This window comes from Neolamprologus brichardi, chromosome 10 (assembly GCF_056152115.1).
Source record: "Neolamprologus brichardi isolate AB-2024 chromosome 10, ASM5615211v1, whole genome shotgun sequence".
Classification (NCBI taxonomy): Eukaryota; Metazoa; Chordata; class Actinopteri; order Cichliformes; family Cichlidae; genus Neolamprologus; species Neolamprologus brichardi.
In genome coordinates, this window is record NC_142113.1 from 823,475 (window position 1) to 840,325 (window position 16,851).

The window sequence follows — 16,851 nt, forward strand, 5'->3', positions numbered from 1 at the left end:
AAAATAATCGTAAACTAGCTTGTACGCTGGGTCCCGCGGTTTTTACATACGGGTAATTTAGATTTTTCCGAATGAACCTTTTTGTGATATGTTTTAGGGACCGAAGATCAAACGGCTGCAATGATAAAAATAAGAGGAGAAAACGATCTTCACTGTGGTGCAGGAATAAATCAGTTTACACATCACATGAGGACGGTTTTATTAACCCTCATGCTGTACAGAACCTGTGATGTTCCTCTGATGTTCTCCTGTGAAAACCTTTGGGTTTAGAGATTAACATAGTTGCCATGGTTTCCTCTCTTCTCTTATGTGTTGTGTGTGATCAGGACAATACTCGGGAAGTTGGGCCTGCAGGGGAAAGAAATGGGACAACTTAACACACATACGTACTTTGTATTTTTTTTATCAAGAAGATAATTATTAAGAACACAAGTTAAGAAATGTACAATTACTAAGAGCTGTTGTGGTGTTTTTATTTGTCTACTGTCATCTTTGATTTCCTGCCTTTAGGATTGCAAGTATCCAGGGTCAGGAGAGGGGGTCAGTGGGAAACCCCCTGCTGTGCGTGGCCCTGGTTTGCCCTCATGGATGAGGTGATAGGACAGATGCCTTCCATTAAGCCTCCTGTCCTAGTGTCCTCTCTCCCTGAGGACACTCCAGGGCCAAGCACAGCAGTGGGTGAGCAAAACGACAGCAGGGAGGAAGTGATGTGGAAACTTATTTCAACTTCTGAGAGACCTGAGTGTGTTTAAATGTTTACATTAAAAGTTAATCTATAATAAAGTGACACTCCATCTTTGTTCATTACAAAAATAGTGAATATTATGTAACCCAGTGTGTTTACACAACTCAGTAATGCACTACAACATTGTTATTGTTAATTGTGATTCATCATTACTCGGTTGATCAAAAGTAAATCAATAATAAAAGATAAATACTATAAATATAAGAATAAAACCCAAAGAGTATATTTAACACCCCTACTGGTTAGGAAGGAACAAGCCCCGCCTTCCCCAGCTCTGTACCGTCACGACACAGAGAGAGACGGAGGTGCACGTTTCACCGCCAAGCTTTTTGTTGGAAAATAACTATTAACTTGGTAAATTGAGCAAATATCCATACTGGAGATCTGCATGGAACTTGGAGAAACGGACCTGATTTGTTGTGAACATTTTGGACCTTGAAACCATCGCGGTGAGTCAGAAGCTGTTAAGCTAACCTTGAAGCTAACAAGAAGTTAACGGGGAATATAATGGCCCAATTTCAATGTTGTAGATCTGCACGGGAGCGGATGAAGTGAACAAGATCCTCTCTGAGAGTTGAACATTAGAAGTGTGCTGGTGAGTTAAACTGGGACTGGGCGAATCAGGCTAATTGAAAAGCTAACTAGCCTGGTGCTTGTAGCTGTAGCTGACCACGTTTTCACTGTGGGAGAACACACGGGGTTTCCCACGGAGTTCAGCCATTCTGAGCACTCAGCTTGTGTGCTGATGATATTCTAGTATTACTTGTTGAATATTAAATGCACTAAAATAAGATGATGGAATAGGTTAATGTTGATCTTAAAGGTCAGGAATCTACTTTATTTTTGTTACATTTGATGCTCGAGCGGCACTGGATAGATGTCCGTGTGTATTCTTACTGTGCTGATACGTTACCACATACTGTAAAACTACAGCCTGTGGGTTTTTGTATATTCTTTTGGTAATTTTATTCTGTACATTGAGTGTAAATAATATATTGCTTCATTGCTATGCAGTGTAAAGCAATGCTCCTGTAATTCAGTTAAAGGGCAATACTGTAAAAAAAATGATCTACCATAGTTGTACCTTGATGAATAAGCTGATTGTGATTTAAAGATTGCATTCGTGATTAAGATGCACTGTGTAGACTATAGTTAGAAATTAGAATTAATGTTTTGTGCTTGTTTTGTTATAGCACTTGCATTATTTACACATATGGCCATGTATATCATTAGTGTGAACTGAATTAGTAATAGTCCTGTTGTTTACAGGCTAGGTTTTTTATGGGATCGTGAGACCTGGATTTCTTCCTGACGAGGAAGATGGCGAGCCTTTCCCTTTGAACTGAACCACAGCTATTCCGAGTTGGCCCAGAAGGGCAGGTTGCTCTTCTCTCACAAACAATTGCAACATTGCGGTAGGACGAAATCGCACCAATCACAGACTTTTGACCTTTTGGATTTGACTTGACTGAACACTGACTATTAAGCCGGCAAGACTGACACATCTGAGCTCAGATAGGATTCTGATTGTTATTATTGCTGTCACTGTATTTTATTTTATGTTTTCATTTCTGTTCATGAAATGCTGTTAAATTGTTGCTAAATTCTTCAAAACAGTCTAAACAAACTTCTTCAGGCATTTAAATGAAGTTCAGTCATTTCTGCTGGACTCACAGGCTGCACAATCCTCGGCTGCTCCTCAGGAAAATATCTGTAACGTTGCTGTTTCACTTCAGCAGCAGAATCGTGTCACATCATCTTCCTATGAACATCTTCCCTGTTTCCTAGTGTTTTGTGTACTCTAACTTATTCTCAAAAGGATTATTTGCTACAAAAACAGTGACTGGGATCTATCAGAGTGAGGTGGACAGACTTGCATGAGCTGTAATATTTGTATGTATTTGATGAAGACTCATAAGTTAATTTTGTAGAGAGTTTGTACTCAGAAACACACTTGGGCTTTAAGAGGTTAATGATGTTTCATCTCAAAGTGCAAAGAGACTCCATGACAGCAGCAGGTGTTACTGTTTATATCAGAGCTGGATCCAGCAGAAATGTATTAACCTGTTCATGTGTGTGTTGCTTTTTCGCAGAATGGCCTTGATGAAGAGATGCCTGAGAGGCCTTATTTCCACCACCGCTGCATATCCGGGTTTTAAAACTATGCGAGCAGGTCGGGGTGATCACCTGGGACAGAGGGAGTAGCTAAACCACACATTACAAAGTGTAATAAGGTGGCAGCCATCACCGATGGGGAGATTGTAGTGAAGATCAGCGTGTTTGAGGAGTTCTCCAAAGTCCACGAGGCGGGGGCCTCATATATAATTAGGGGGCATGAACTGAGAGGCACAGCTCCCCCTTAGGTCATAAACATCACTGCATGGACTCAGGTTTTCGGGGCACCTGCCCTCCCACTGGCAGAAGGTCTTACTGTGAAAGCAGAGGATCTTCTGCCTCCTCCTGGCCTGTAACGACGCCAAAGATGAGCTCAACCAGGGGGGGGCTTATGACAACAGAAGGGAGGTCGTGGAGGTCAGTATCTGTGGTCCCATCAGAACTGATACTGCTTTAGCTTTTCAAAGAAACCGTTATTGTTTTCATGCATTTACGAGTCAAAATTGTTAATCAAACACTAAATTGTGGGAACCTGAACGACCATTATTTTATCATTTGTGTTTCAGTGTTTCTTCATACAGTCCATTTCCATCATGCCTACATACATTTGTATTGTATGGGCTAGATCACACTTGCTGTGCTCGCTAACAATAATGGGATGATTAGATTATTGTTTTAAATGCAGACAAACAGGTTTAGTGAGTGTAATGTATACAATGAAAACAAGAGGAACAATGGAAAGAGTCGACATGTAATGTAGTGAAAGCTGAAGCTGAAGGGTTTAAAGGAAAATGCTCAAATGTGTTGTGTGTCCAAGGTGTTTGTAGATTCAAGAAACAAACACCTCACGGATCAATACGTTCACTATAACTGACATCAATTTAATGGACTTTTCTGTTTGGCAGTGAGGAAGGTTGTCAGGGAAACAACACGTTTCTATAAAACCTGCAGCTGAAGCAGGTGATGGTGCACCTGAAGTGTGACAGCTGAAAGTCATCTGGTACATTTGGTGGTAGGTGAGCAGGTTGTATTAGCCTGTGGGCTCTTAGTGTCTGTGGGCTCTTTGCGTCTGTGGGCTCTTTGCGTCTGTGGGCTCTTAGTGTCTGTGGGCTCTTAGTGTCTGTGGGCTCTTTGCGTCTGTGGGCTCTTTGCGTCTGTGGGCTCTTTGCGTCTGTGGGCTCTTTGCGTCTGTGGGCTCTTTGCGTCTGTGGGCGCTTTGTGTTAGTTAATGAATAAATCTTTCATTCTGTCCTGTTTGTGGTTTCAGGATGGTTGAACAGTGACAGTCTCCCTGTGGAGGGAGGCAGCATTCACCACTTTGTGACCACATAAAGGTCTCCCATGTGAAGCTGAACCAGTGTGCTTATGGTCCACAGCTGCGCACAGCTGCATCATTGACGAAGACTGTGGTATGAAGAAGCCATATGTTCGTACCAACATGTAACAGCAATGTCACATTAACAAAATATTTAGAATGATAGGTTTTGAAATGTAAACAGATGTACTGTGTTGGTCAAAATATGACATCATACTATCAGAAATGATTTCATCATCTGTTGTTTTTAATGTTTGTTCAACTGTATTCTAAGCTGCCTGTTGTGTATGTGCAGCTGTTTTAACACAACACCTGTATTAAAATGTTAATGACAGGCCACTAAATCCAGAGTTATGATTGTTTGTTTGTTTTTAATAAGATGCTTTTTTTTTCGAAATACTATCGTCATGTTTTGTGTGGAAACGGCGTTTTCCAAGGACGAAAGCACAAAAACAGCCACCTCTTCGCTGCTGGTGAAAAAATGTACCTGTGACTGAGACATGGCGGGTCCATGTTTGTCACACCACACTCCACACAAACTCTTCCCAACCCTGCTTTCCCCGCGGTTTAACACGGCGGACGTGATTGCAGGTCCGCACGGTATCCGCAGGCCACGCCCACCACAGTACCATGTTAGCCAATTTAAAAAACAATTTAAATAAAATCCCACCAGATGCGTTGGCTGCATTTTTAGATAAATAGTTGTATATAACTTTATTGTTTGTGCATAATTTTTCCAATTTATATTTGCATTTTAAAAATATGAAAATAATTTCCTGAACTTGTCTGTGGGTTTTACAGTGAAATAATATAAACTAGGACTTTGTGTGATTTCAGATCAGTTGTGTTAATACAGCATGTCAATGAAAAAATAACTACATTCAGACACATTGAGCTGAAAATGATGCCAAACAAGAAAAAGAACAATCTGAAGGTGAAACACAAATCAAATGAAAAGAAGTGAAAACTGGCAAATTATCATTTGGACCTCACACGGTGAAGTCGTGAAAAATTAGCTTTAAATTGTTCGTGTCGTTGCAGATTTCTGACATTTTGTGTAAATTTAAGCAACAATTAGATTTTTTTTTTTCTAACAAAAAAGCGTGAAAGTTAAACTAGTGCCATCTTTATTATACAGGCTGTAACTGAAATGTTTAATTTTGTGGGCCACAGAAAATAAAGTTAGACTACATTTATATGAAACTGAAAAATTTCAGCAATCAAAACTTGCTGAAATTTTCTTTGTTAAAGTTTTGTAAATAAAAATCATTGTAAATATTTCACCTTTATTTGCATTTTTTCAAACTATGTACTAGAGATGGGCCGATCCGATATTGCGTATCGGTCCCCCAGAGCTCGTCAGAAGGCATGGACTGCACACGTTGAGCATAACGTGGACCAAACTTGGTTAAAACAGACTTTTTTTCTATGTTAAGTATAAGTACCTAATATCGATAGCTTGCTGTAGGGTTTAAGGCTTAAGCTAAGAAATCTGTACAACTGTTCATTGAAAAGCTGTTGATTAGGGTCTGTTTAAAAAAAGGAAAAAAGAATTGTTGTGTATTTCCACCACCAGACTTATGAAACGGACAAATTCAACCACAAAAGCTTCTTAGCATTGTTGGGGTTTTGGCTAGGTGAGTATGACTACAACTCCCAGAATGCACCGGACAAGGGAGTGGGCATGGCTCTCTGCCCTGGCCGCTGACATGTTGGCAGCCCTGGCAGTCCAGTTACATTTGTAGGAAGCTGCAGGTGATATAACAGGTTTTCAGTTCATCGGTTTCATGTTGCCGGGAAACAAACAGAATAAGGAGTTCACACAACCGCTGCTTCCCAATAATTTATCTGATGCTGACGTCTGTGCCGATCATGCAATCACGGAACATCTACAAAACATGAGACGTGCATCATTTGAGAACACAAAACCATTGTTGCAGTTTGTAAAATCAGCAAAGAGTCCAGACACTGACCGTTCTCCACCACAATGCACAAGCGCTCCCATCTTACACTGAGGACCTGAGATGCCACCATGAATTCAGACTTGCTGATGTTTTATGGATAACAGAAACGGCCCCAGAAGACCCGTGTGAGAGGAACACCTAAGGAACAGTTCACCCTGCCCGGGATAGGGTTACCGGGGCCCCGCCCTGGAGCCAAGCCCGTGGAGGGTGCCTGAGGGCGAGTGCATGGAGGCCAGGCCTTCGTCCATGGAGCACAGCCTGAAAAAGGGACATGGGCCCTTCTTCCTGCAGGCCCACCACCCGAAGGACACACTGTAGAGGTCGGTGCATTTGTATTTGCATTGTCACTGACAATTACTAATATATTGGAAAACCAAAATACTTCCCACTCAGTTGAAGCCTTTCTGTCCAACAGCTCCTTTTCTAGACTTTTAAGAGTTAACTGATGCAGTCCTTCCTCACGGCACGCTCACTTCCTGTCCTCATGTCAGTCTGTTTCTCTGGTATCCCAGCTTCACTTCCTGTTCCCTTTCCTACTCTACCTCTCACTTTATCACTTTTTAAAAAATGCTTTCCCAGACAAAAATGAGTGTTTCACTGGTCCCAGTGAACTTCGATGAGGGCGTCCCTCGCTTGCCTGGTCATGAAGCGTGTGCTAACATCTGCTATTGTGACTGCAACCAACAGTCTTTTATTATCACTCTAAAACTTAAAGAAGACTAAATCCTGCACAGCAGTAAGTTGTTTGGACCAGATATTACTGAGTATCAGAAGCCATCTCGTCTAACCCCCCTGGTGCCTGTCCTAGCCTGTGCAACACGCGCTTCCTCCGTCTGTAGAGTTGCAGCGATAACTAATGCTTGCTTCGCCTTTGAATCATCCTCTTATCACAAAAACGAGTGACTTTGTCTCATTTTTGCAAACATAAACTGAGCACAAAAATTGAGGCAGTTTGTGTTTGTTTAGTCTTTTCTTTGTTGTAACTATGCTTCATGACAATAAAGGTCTTACTGCTGGAAAGCCTGTTTGTTTCCCCTTCAATGGTGTCACGTTTGTAAGGAAATGTGGGCTGAGCAGCAGAGTTGAGTATGTGGGCTGTGGCCATGAAAAACTCGTCGAATGTTCTCTGCCAATGCCAGACAGCTTATTCTGCTGCTGACACTTGTTGGGTGTCATTTACTGAATTCTGAAGAATATCTGCAATTAAACAGTTTATTCTTTTAACAAATAGGAAGAACCATACACAGCCACAACAGCCTGGCCACTCCTGGTCACGCACTGCAACTCAGCCAGTGTGACCAAGGTGGTGTTGGGTTTTAGTTTATTCCCAAAAGAAAAATTAAAAGATATTCTGTAGAAAACATCCAAGATGTTGGGCCTAAATACCCCCATCATGAAGTTTTGCACTCATGCTTGTATCTTCTTCTGACTTCTACAAGTTCATTTTTAGTTTAAGCTCAAGCCCCAAACAGTCATTTTATCCTGTTTTCCTACAACAGAAATATTTCTACACTTACACGACACATTTTGACACTCACACTGTTCAATGCTTTTATTTTGAAATCTGTCAATCCAGGAAGCCAAATGGAAAACATAAAGTACAGATTTTATTTGAAGAACAGAGTCAGCAGGTTTTTAGCCCATGAAACAGTTCAGCAAACAAAGCAACAAAAATGCGCTTTAGGAAGCAAAGTGTTTAAAACAGCTAATTACTGATGAAAGACTCGCCCGAGTTTCCTTAATTTAATTTAATTTGGCCAGAAAGGAAACAGAAATCATGAGCCTGAGGAATGCTTGAAACTTTATGTAAAACACTGGTGGAGGGGTGTGAACAGAAACCAAACAGCCAACAAACGGTATCCACTACGTGAAGAATGGCGCCATCTCGTGGTCTCTTTCTGTCACTGCACCTTCAAAGATTTGTGAAAAATGCTTCACCTGTAAAAGTTTCAAAGTGACGTTTTTTCACCAGCAGAGCAGCTTCAGTCGATGACGTCACCGAAGAGCCAGAAAACTACCAAGTTAACCTGTGACGTTCATCATCATCATCATCATTATATTTGGATAGTTGGTGGAGAAACATCAGTCAACAGTTGGCAGCGTTCCTCGCAGCGTTCAGTAGCGATTAGTCTACATTTACTCCGCGTTTTTAAAGAGCTGAAAGACTTCACAGCATTTTAAGGACTTTGTCATCACTCTGGACATTTTAAAAGTTTGAAACCAGTCAGCTGAAGTCTGAGAGCTGTGCTGCTTTAGTTTCTGACTGTTTTCATCCCAGAAGAATGGACAGAGGAGACGAAGAGACAACCCGATTCAAAGTAAGAGCGTGACAGGTTGGAAGGCTGCTGTTATTCCCATAGGCAGCATCAAACAGCTCCATACAGCTGTTATTCATGGGCTTCACAACAAAGCAAAGGTGCATACAGTTAATACTGATTCATATTAGGTGCCATAAGCATAAAAATGATGTAAATGTGTTAGCAGAGACGGGTCTTCCAGCAGACTCTGCATGAATATTGAAGATACTTATTATTTAGTCGGAGGAATAATCACACGTGGGGCATCGGCTTTCACCGGAACATCACACCAAAAGGTGACTTGTGTTTTATTGAACTCTCGCGTGCACTCTGCAGCATAACAGGAAGCATCCTTTCAAAATAAAATCACAACAGATGACAATGAGGGCATACCTATTAACTAGCTCAACACCCCCACTTGCACTCACGTTGTCAGCTTTACATGAATTCCAAAAGAGACAGTTTTTCTTTACTATTTGTTTACACTCCAAACATATATTTCTCAAACTTCAATAACTTCCCCTTTGTTGCTGGCTTTGTCATAACATCGGCCACCATCAGACCTGTCGAACAATAGTCCAACATCAAATTTTCAGCATTAACTGTTGAGCTTACAAAATAATACTTGATATCGATATGCTTACACCTTTGTCTGTTAACAGGATTCTTTGCCAATGCGATAGTCTGTTGATTGTCCTCAAAAATCTTTGGTGGTCCCTTTTGATGCTCATACATGCTTTGCAACAGTTGTGTCAAGTACAAACATTCTTGTGTTGTTGCTGCCAAAGCTATGTACTCTGCTTCACAAGTTGACAAGGCAACAGTTGGCTGCTTCTTTGTTCGCCATGACACTAAAGTACCTTCTTCATTCAGGCTTATGCAGTAACCTGTAGTACTCCTGTCAGTCACATCTGCAGCCCAGTCTGAGTCACTGTGACCTTGTACTCTCAAATCTTTGTCACTTTTCCTGTAGCACAATGTCTTGTCTTTTGATTGTTTCAAATACCTTAAAACATGTTTCACAGTAGTCCAATGTTCCACAGTTGGTTCTTTGAAGTGCTGTGACAGCTTACTTACAACAAAACACAAATCTGGTCGTGTGCAAGAGGTCAAGTAAATAAGGCTACCTACTGCCTCTCTGTACATTCTGACATTGTCCATTTTCTCAGCATCATCATTGTAGTTCAACTTTTGTTCACAAGGAGTTGATCTTGGTTTACAGTCTTGCATTTGAAATCTTTCCAGTATGTTGTCTACATATCTCTCTTGTGACATTTTTACACAATCTTTGGTTTGCTCAAAATCAATACCAAGAAAATGTTTGAGTTTCCCCATATCTTTCATTTTGAACCTTGCAGTTAGCATTCCCTTCACAGTTTTCAAAACCCTTTCATCACTGGCTGCAATAATAATATCATCAACACATATGATCATGATCACTTTGTCTTTTCCTGTTTTCCTTGTGTAAACACAATTATCTACAGGACTCTGCATGAAACCGTTCTCTATCAAATAGTCATGTAATGTCCTGTTCCAGTTTCGGCCTGACTGTTTAAGCCCATAAAGTGATTTTTTCAGCTTATAGACCAGTTTCTCATCTGTTCTTCCTTTTACTTCATAGCCTTCTGGCTGCTCAACATAAACTTCAAAATCTATTGGTGCATGCAAGTATGCAGTTTTTAAATCCATCTGATGCAAAATCAGGCTTTCTTGTATCACACACTGCATCAATACTCTTATGCTTGTCAGGTTCGCAGTCGGAGAAAAAGTTTCATCATAGTCTATCCCAAAACACTGGTTGTAACCTTTAGCTGCATACCGTGCTTTATATTTTTCTGATCCATCACCACTGTTTTTCTTCACATATACCCATCTACCCCCCACTGCTTTCTTGCCCTCAGGTAAGCTCGTTAGGGTAAAGGTGTTGTTCTCTTTTAAGGATTGCATTTCCTCATCCATAGCTGCTTTCCACTCTTTAGAGTTGGGTGACTTTACAGCTTCACTGAATGTCACGGGTGAGTTACTTATCAGTCTGTAACAGTAGTCTATGTTAGTCAGCACTTGATCATCAATGTCTTCTCCTGACTCATATTCATTTAGATAATCTGGTTTCTTTCTTGTTCTAGAAGGATACCTTCTGGAGTTTTCAGTCTCATCACTAAGTGGCATCTGACTGTTCACTTCTGGTTGGTTGTCAGTACCTGGTTCCTGTGAACTGGTACTGGGGCTTTCCCTGTTCATGTTTGGTGTCTCCATCACCTGTATGTCCTCATCCTCAGTTGTCGTGTCAGTTTGTGTTTGCTTTTCCTCATTGTGTTTGGTTACAAACTTAACCAGCCTAAACTTTTGCACTTTAGCGCTGTCTGGGAAATAAACCTTGTATGCTGGACTGTTTTTGTCGTAGCCTACAAAAATCCGTTTTGTACACCTAGAATCCAGCTTACCCTTGTCTTGCTTGTAAGCATAACACTCACACCCAAACTTTCGCATTCTGGATAAATTGGGCTTCCGCCCAGTCAGCAAAAAGTAAGGTGTCTGTCCTGTCCGGTTGTTAAAGCACCTGTTTCTCACAATAGCCGCTGTTTGAACTGCATACGTCCATAATTCCTTTGGTACGGCACTTTCAATAAGCATGCACCTTCCCATATCAAAAAGTGTTCTCCAGCCACGTTCTGCTGTGCCATTCTGGTGAGGGGAATATGGGGCTGAAGTTTCATGTCTTATTCCATGTTTGTTTAACAATGCCTGGTAACTCTTTGCCATGAACTCTGTGCCGTTGTCTGGCCTGATACACTTTACCTTCCCGTGTGGGGCTGTATCGGCCAAAAAGATTTCAGTTGCTTGCATTGTTTCACTTTTGGTTTTGAGAAAATATACAAATACTGCACCGGAAAAGTCATCGGTAAACAATAATGCATATCTGTGTCCATCTCGTGATTCTGGATCTATCGGCCCTGCTAGATCCGTATGTACCAGCTCGAGAGGTTTCTCGGCTCTTCTGTCAGGGTTTCTATTCCTAGTCTGGACAAATTTTCCCTGGATACACACCTCACAGTTCAAACTTTGGTTGTCTGTTTTCCCCTTGATTTTCATACCTTCAACAACATTTTGTAACTTCAGAATGTCACTATGATTGCAATGTCCCAAAATTTCGTGCCATGTCTGCACATCAAAACAATTATTACACTTATCATCATACTCACTTACAGTTTCAAGGTAATAAAGTCTGTTGTGCTCATGGATGTAGAACTTTGTACCGTCTCTGTGTTGAAGGACGTTCCTTCCTTTCTTAAAGATGATAGTAGCTCCATTCAGGGTGGCCGCTCTCACAGAGAAGATATTCTGTGGAAATGAGGGAATGTATAGAGCGTCTTTCAGTGTTGTTTTACACTGTCTCCCTCTGCTGTCAATCAAGCACACCTCTGCATCTCCTCTGCCTTCAGCCACTCCTTTACACCTGGTGCCATCAGCTAATTCCACACAGTGTGTTCCCGGCTGGAAGTCTTCATTAAATTTCTTGAACGCTGTTTTATCATTCAGGATGTGTGATGTTGCGCCAGTATCCACCATCAGGCCTTTGGTCCTGATGTCCTGTTGCTGTTGAGGTTCTGCGTAGTCATCGCTCATCCGGAAGACATAGGTGTCGTCGCTCTCTGCGTTGCCGCCCTCCTCCGAGGCTGTGCGCGCTTCATCATTCCGTTGTCGTCTCCTGCAAGTCGACTCTCGATGGGTGTTGCTTCTACAGTGACCGCACCACTGTCTGTAGCGACATGCTCTGGCCTTGTGTCCCCGCTGGCCACACTTAAAACAGACTATGTCTGACATGTCTCTCCTGTGGTCATTAGCAGCTGCTGCGGGTCTCGCGCTAGGTTGCACTCTCGCCTTCATGATGTTATCCTCTTGTTCCACTAAGCGCATTTTCTCAGTGTCCTCATAGCTGCGGAGTTTTGTTTTAAATTCCGCAAACTTGATTTCTGATTCACTTTGTGTAATGTGAACAGAAAAAGGTTTAAATGCTTCTGCAAGGCTCGCAAAATTTCAAAATCTCTGGTAGCCCTTCGGGCAGGCATTCTTCAGTTTTTGGTAGCCCAAAATAAATTTAAGTAGCCTGAATAAAAAAGAGAGCAATTTTTTTATGTTTTGTTTCCTTTACAATATTATACATTAAAGTATAATATTGTAACGGAAACAAAAGTTAATCAAAAAAATTGTTAAAATACAAATCACAGCAACTGTATAAAAATTACAACCATCAACTCAAATACTTGGTTCAAATTGAACAGAAATTTCTATGAACTTGTAAGAACTGTGAACATGAATCAGTCTGTGTCAGATCCTGAATCTGAAATTTCCACTGAAGTCACGGGTAAGAAGTAAGTGGAACCAAGATCGAGGCCATTTGCTTTTTGAAGTTTGCAAAGACTGCTAAATTTTGCCAGTGGTAGTTCACTCTTTGCAACATAGTAGCTGTTCTAAACAGATTTTTCAGGACTTCTTGTTGTGCTTGGTTTATTTTTAGTATGTTTTTTTCCCAATTGCTGTTTGTTCTGGGAAAGATACTGCAGACTGAGCAATAATGCATTTCTTGCATTTCTCATGGGTTCTGATGGGGTCTTTCTTAAAATGACTGGTCCCAGTAACAAAGGTGCTTGTCGACTCAGAAATCAAATGAAACTCACAACACACCTGGCAGAACATCATGTTATTTATCTCGTCATATTCCAGCCACAGAAATTCTTTTGTCCATGAAACCATAAAGCTGCACTTTCTTTTTGCCTTATAGTCTGATTTGTCATAACTTTTCCGTTTTGTGGTAAGCTTTGGCTGTCACTTCTTCACCCTGACGTGTCTTATTTGGCTCAGCAGAACTAAAATATATATCCTGCTGCTTTTACACACGCACTCACATAACGCTCAGCGATTCTCTGCGCGATCAACCTCTCACATGTTTAAGCTGCGGGAGATTTCACTTGTCGTGTTTGAATAGTAAGCTAACGATTGATAAGACGATGTCAGAGGAATTGGTGCACAATTAATCGTCACTCACCAATCAGTGCTGCTGCTCTCTACACATAGTTCGCGCGATCGCAAAATGAAAGTGAAAGCAAAAACAAGCACAAATTCAAACACGATTTCAATATGTCACATATTGACAGTGGCTCATCGATGCCAATGACATAATTACTCAGCTACATTGGCGAAAGAATGCAAAAGCATTGACATATATTTTCCTTCCTATGATAGCCCGACGGGCAGGGCTGAGTTAGATTTTGGTAGCCCGACTGGAAAAATCGCTAGCCCCGGGACATCGGGCTAGCGATTTTGCGAACTCTGTTCTGGTAAACCTTTTAACACCATCGCTACAAGCAGACCATCACTAAGTGTCTCTCCAGCATTTCTCAGGGCTGTAATAAATGTCTCTGCGCGTATGATGTACTCGGTGACGCTCTCACTGCTTGCTTTCTTCAGAGAAGTCAGTTCAGTATAAAGGCTGATAATTCTTGGTTTACCTTTTCCCGCATAATAGTCTCTTAAAATTTTCAGTGCCTCGCGTCCATGATCGGCAGCTTCTCTCATCACGAGCGATAAACTCTTATCATCCAGGAACTGTATTAACTATGCATAGGCCTGGGCATTCTTATCTTCGACGTCCTCATCTTCGTCATCACTTTTCAATATTGTGTCTTTTAGACCTTGTAATCTAAGATGTCCCAAAAATTTTGTCTCCCACAGTTCATAATTCTTCTCATCTCCGTCAAAAACCAACCTTGCCCATCGGCCACTGGGTTCACCAGCACCGCAAGCTTACTCATGGTGCTAACTTAGCATGCTAGTCCTCACCGAACACGCTGTACTTTGCGACTTTTCTGGTGGTAAACTTTCCCCTGGAGTAGCTTCAATATTTTCCTGGGCCCATAACCTGTTAGCAGAGACGGGTCTTCCAGCAGACTCTGCATGAATATTGAAGATACTTATTATTTAGTCGGAGGAATAATCACACGTGGGGCATCGGCTTTCACCGGAACATCACACCAAAAGGTGACTTGTGTTTTATTGAACTCTCGCGTGCACTCTGCAGCATAACAGGAAGCATCCTTTCAAAATAAAATCACAACAGATGACAATGAGGGCATACCTATTAACTAGCTCAACAAAATGCGATAAGAAAGTTGTTATTATTTTACACTTTGCATTAATGGTTGTCATCTTATTCAAGAGACCCGCGATCTGTACATTACTCATCGGCTAGTAAGCCTTCTCTGGGATCGACTGGTAGTGACTCCACCCTCCACCAGGGGGCGTTCACGCGTTCTCCTCTGCATGACAGAGACAACTAAATATCACTCTGTGATTCTTCCCCCTGTTTTCAGGGCTGTGACAGGAGTGTGGTCTCTCTTTGCAGTTTTTCTCGTGGATTATCTGACAGTTTGTTTCTACACATGAAAGTTTCTGAAGTTTTAAGGCCTCAGTCACACAAGAGGCTGCTCTGAGCCCTGAAAACATCCGTGTGGTCCTGTGTATTTCCTGGTGCACTGGGAATACATGTCTCTTTATAAAAATGATTCAGACTTTGCACTTAATTGTAACAAATCCTAATAATTTAGTTTAATAGTGCATTACAGCAGTGAGTGAGGGCTGAGGAAAACAGTGACATGAGGACGTTTACACGTTGCTGCTCATCGACTGAAGCCTTTTTTATTTGAAGGAGCAATCACACTGTAATAAGTGTAGTGGGCGTATGTTTGTATGTTCCCTCTGTAGTTATTTTGCATAAAATGGAATTTGTGGACAGTTTTCTCATCATATGAATGATAATAATATATTTCTGTTTGTTGTTGTCGGGGTACCAGCTGATGAACTGTTTTTGAACTGCAACAGCGTCCAGATTTTGAAGAGATTCACTCGATGGTCTGCTGGTTTCAATTCGGTCTGCTGCGCGGCCTCTTAACTGAGGAAAACCTCCGTGTTCTGGGCCAAGTTATTCATCAACTGCAACAACATGATGATGAGGAGGACAATCTTCAGAATGATGAGGAAGATGCTGATGTTCCAGCAGCAGGCACAGACATAAATCCTCCTCAGGAAGTAGAAGGACCCTGGGTCAATAACAGAGCAGAGATCCCAGCAGGAGAAATGGAAATAAACGCGGCCCAGCAAGCAGAAGATCCCATAGCTGAAGAAACGAGGTGGTTCTGGGATGATGAGGAGGCTGAGAGTGACAGTGATAACAATGACAGTGATGATGATGGAGACATGATGGAGTCAGGATTGTGTTATTGCCCCCCAGCCCAGTACTGGGAGGTTCAAGGAGGAGACCAAGGGAGGAGGATGATGATGAAGAGGAAGATGGGAGACCCAGAAAAAAATCCAAACACTGAATTTTGCTCCTGGACACTCAGTGTTGCACCATCCTCCAAACCCACTGTCCCCCATCCTAACAAACTGAATCTCGGCTTCCCCCCCTCTGACGCACTGACTTAGTTTCCTGCCTCCAGCGACCTGTTCACCTGACTGCCACGTACCACCTGTGGATATCTGTTCAGCCTGTGACCCACTATGATTGTGCATACAAGTGGAATACAACAAGTGTGTGTTTCATACCACTGCTACCTTGTTAGGTGGTGATGATCGTGCTCTTACTGGTCGCAGTTATGGAGGGAGTGGTCCTATTGGTTGGCTCCCACATTAGGGAGGCGGGGCTGGGGCCTTCCTATCATCATTCATATGGTTTGCCCGTCTTCCTCCCTTTTTCCTTCCTACTGTCACCAAATGCTTGCTCAGAGGGGCTCAAACTCATCAGCCACCAGCTGCAGGTATGCTGCCTTGACTGATCATTATACCTTACAGTGATGTCACTTATGGTCCTAATAACTTGTTTCAGAGTGATTCACTGTTTGTTGGAATATAATATGCATTGTGTTTCTTTCTACAGAGGAGCTTGCATCCACTAAAAGCAGCAGGAACAACGTCAGGAAACAAACGCTCTGAAGGAAAAGTGAAAAACCTCAAAGCAAACAGACACTCAAAGAAAGGAAGACGAAGAAGAGAAAGGAGGAAAAACAAAAGGTGAGAGAAGAAATTCACTGAAACATCACCTGATGATTGCACAAAAACCCAGATCTGCCAAACGATACACTTTGCACAAAGCTTTGGACCTCATTACAGCACCAGTTGAAGATGGAGGTTTGGTCCACTCATCTGGTCTGGGTTCTGCCAACTTCATTGAAGGGATAGATCTTTGCCATCAAATGTATGCATATATTCATTAATATTGTTTGTTTGAATTAGAGAAATGCAGGACAAAATCATCTGCAAATATGCATCATTATTATTATTGTTATATCACTCTTGTGCCGGACAGAACACAATAGATAACTTCGTCCGTGTGCAGTGTTGATGATGTTGAAGAAGAAG

The 16,851-nt window shown here is 41.8% G+C and overlaps 1 long non-coding RNA gene across 1 annotated transcript; it reads left to right on the plus strand.

Moving 5' to 3' along the window:
- The first annotated feature begins 1,037 nt into the window (after positions 1–1,037).
- LOC148100772 (uncharacterized) lies at positions 1,038–2,355 on the plus strand. Its single transcript, XR_015719703.1, has 3 exons — positions 1,038–1,194; positions 1,276–1,340; positions 2,015–2,355. It is a non-coding gene; the product is annotated as an uncharacterized LOC148100772 (long non-coding RNA).
- Positions 2,356–16,851: the final 14,496 nt, after the last annotated feature.